Below are 3,114 nucleotides of genomic sequence, written 5' to 3'. Positions count from 1 at the left end.
TATTTAATTTTTAAGTGCAATTAATGTGTCACGAACTTGAACATTTCCAAGCTACGTAAGGTAATGAAGAGTTGGCATTTACAACAGTGTAACTTCCTGTCGTGCGGGGCCCAAAGCAAGATTATATGGCTTACAATAAAGTTGCCCAGAGCAGAACCTTCTGCCAGGCGCAGCGTGTGAAGCAGTGATGCAGCATCAGGTTCTGAGTACGAGTAACACTTCACTGCGGGTGGCGGGCTGGGTGGGTGTCGACTGAAGGCGGCACCACACCTTCTATTTAAGAGAAAGTCTCAGCTGGCATTTCTTTCTCTTGGAATTCAGTGCTCTGCCTTTGATGCAGTGACACAGGCCCCGCGCATGGGCTAACGGCCCCGCAGGCAGCATGGGGTCACTTTTCTGGACAGAGCTCAGTGCCCTCCCATCATCATGGGTCCGGACCTGACAGTGGCCTGCCTTCTCCTCCGTAAGTGGAGGGGTGCCGAGGGACACAGGCACCTCGAGGCCGGAAATGACATCTTGGCCGCCCGTGTAGTTATCAACACCCGAGCAACTGAGGGCATCCTAGGAGACTTCAGTGAGTGTTTCTGAAAAGAAAGACAGTAAAGAGAGAGAGGATCGCTGCCATCAGGATAACACTTTTCTGGTAAACCTCTAAAAATGGTTCGCTACTCACTTGACCCAGAAAACCCCATAAAACTGTGCAAATCAAGAGGTTCAAATCTTCGTGTTCACTTTAAGAACACGCGTGAAACTGCCCAGGCCGTTAAGGGTATGCATACCCAAAAAGCCACCAAAATATCTGAAGGATGTCACCTGACAGAAGCAATGTGTGCCATTCCGTCGTTAGAATGGTGGAGCTGGTAGGTGTGCCCAGGCCAAACGGTGGGGCTGGATGCAAGGTCGGTGGCCCAAAAAGAGTGCTGAATTTTTACTGCACGTGCTCTAAAATGCAGGAAGTAATGCTGAACCTAAGGGCTTGGATGTAGATTCTCTGGTCACTGAGCACATCCAGGTGAACAAAGCCCCCAAGATGCGGCGCAGGACTTAACAGGGCTCACGGTGGGATCAACCCATACATGAGCTCTCCCTGCCACAGTGGATGAGCCTCACTGAAAAAGAGCAGATTGTCCCTAAAGCAGAAGAGGCATCTGCACAGGAGAAAAAGGTATCCCAGAAGAAACAAGTAACAAAAGCGTATGGCCCGGGAATAAATGCCATAAGAAATAAATGCAAAGAAAAGTAAAAAAAAAAAAAAAAAAAAAAAAGATAAACACTCAGAGCCCCTAGCCTGGCAGTAGTCTGTAAACTTCTCTTGGAAAGAGCAGTTTACAGCTGGGAAGCACTGAGCCAACTTATGAGGTAGGGCACTGCATGCTTCTCTGTTTATAGTAACAGCTGTGACTTTTTGTCTTCCGTGTTCTAAGACAATGCAATGTGATAAAATGATAGGCTCCGCAACAGAAAAATCTGGTAGAAATCAAGTGCCATCTGTGCGGAGCATGTGTGAAGTCAGTTTCTTGACCTGAGCGCTGGTCAGTGCGGGAAACCTTTGATCACGGCTGAGACAGGCCTCTGGATGGACAGTCAGCTGGAGGCTTTGCTTAAAACGAATAATGCCCACCATCCCTCCTTGTGAGTTGTTTTGCCGGCTTCTTCTACTTTATGATACAAAAGTAAAAGCGTTCTTGCAGATGTGCTTTTTAAAATAAAAACAGCAAAATGTTTTTAGAACAGTAAAAGCTTTCTAAATCTTGTGATGGAACATCTTACCTGCCCCTCATGATGGCCACGGGCACACCAGACAGCCAGCGTTCAATTACCCAACCTTAAACTAACGGTTAGGAGAGTTCCACGTCTAGTAAGTAGCTCCTATTGGAATAATCCTCCCACAAGTTAGAACCACTCTGGACAGAATATTTTTAAAAATTTGAGAACACTGGAGCATGACCCACAGCAGGAGGACTCTGGAGGGGCGTGGGCCCTCGAAGAAGAGGGCAACCAGTAGGTTCCCATTCTTACGGCTTTTAGGTCAGGGCAGGCCCCACAGGGCAGCTACAGCTCTGTTAGAAAACCTGCAGTCTCACCAGCTTGAAGAACCAGAGGCCAGAGTTTGGGACCAACAGCCTCTGGAAAGTGAGGCGGAAAATTCTAGAAAAGAGAGCCCCAAGTTATGTGTGTGAAATCCCTACAAATTGCTGGCTGAACCGCCAGACTCCAAGCAGCCCAGCCAAGCCTCAAGGAACTGACTTCTTTGAGGAGGAACTTCTGGATGGCGGTGTGCACCACCATCAGCCCAGGTCAGCTGGGCTCAGCGGACCCTCCGCCCAGTGAAACAAGCCTTTAGCTGGGGAAACCGTATACAAACTAAATAACGTAAAGTCTCTGAAGATGTTCCTAGAGGCATACAGCACATGGAGAAACATTTATTCAGGAAACTCGACTGCATGTTAATGAGACCAGTGAAGTCTGTGGCATTTGGGCCCCAGCTGATCCCACCCTACCCCCACTCCCCAGTGTCATGTGACAGAAACTCTGCTCCAGGTTGGTGCTGCCCGGAAGGGAAGGGCTCCTATGGTCGAGGGCTCTGCCCCAGGGGTGACAGGCTGAGAATTCCGGGGCTCCAACCTCTCATGGGATGGAGGTTCCACATCCAGAGGGGAAGTCTGAGAAGACCAGGGGCTACCAGTCCCCCCGACGCCCGCACTTCCCCAGCACCTACCTGGGAGAAGGAGTGTTAACTCTAGGAGAAGCCAACACTGTCCAGCCCCAGGGGGGAGGCAGGCCCTGTGAACTGGTAGCTCTGTGAACTCTGCAGGAGGGCACTATTTCGAACCAAGAATGGAGAAATCTGCCGGAGGGGACTGTCAAAAACAACAGAGATCTTGGCGGCAAGCAGTCAAGAGGGGGCTGGTGGCTCCATGATACAAATAGCAAAAAGCAAAATGGCAGGCAGGTCTGAAGTTTAACTGAAAGAATTGGGGAAAGAGTTGACAAGAGCTGTCCTGGCATCCCTGGGGATCCCAGGGGACTGTGGGCATGGACTGGGCTGCACCCACCCACTCAAGAGCAGTCAGAGTGGGACATGAACAGACTTGAAAGCATGCTCCAAGCCAC

The sequence above is a fragment of the Hyperoodon ampullatus genome, assembly GCF_949752795.1.
Source record: "Hyperoodon ampullatus genome assembly, chromosome: 15".
In the NCBI taxonomy this organism is placed as follows: domain Eukaryota; kingdom Metazoa; phylum Chordata; class Mammalia; order Artiodactyla; family Ziphiidae; genus Hyperoodon; species Hyperoodon ampullatus.
This window is presented reverse-complemented; position numbering follows the sequence as displayed.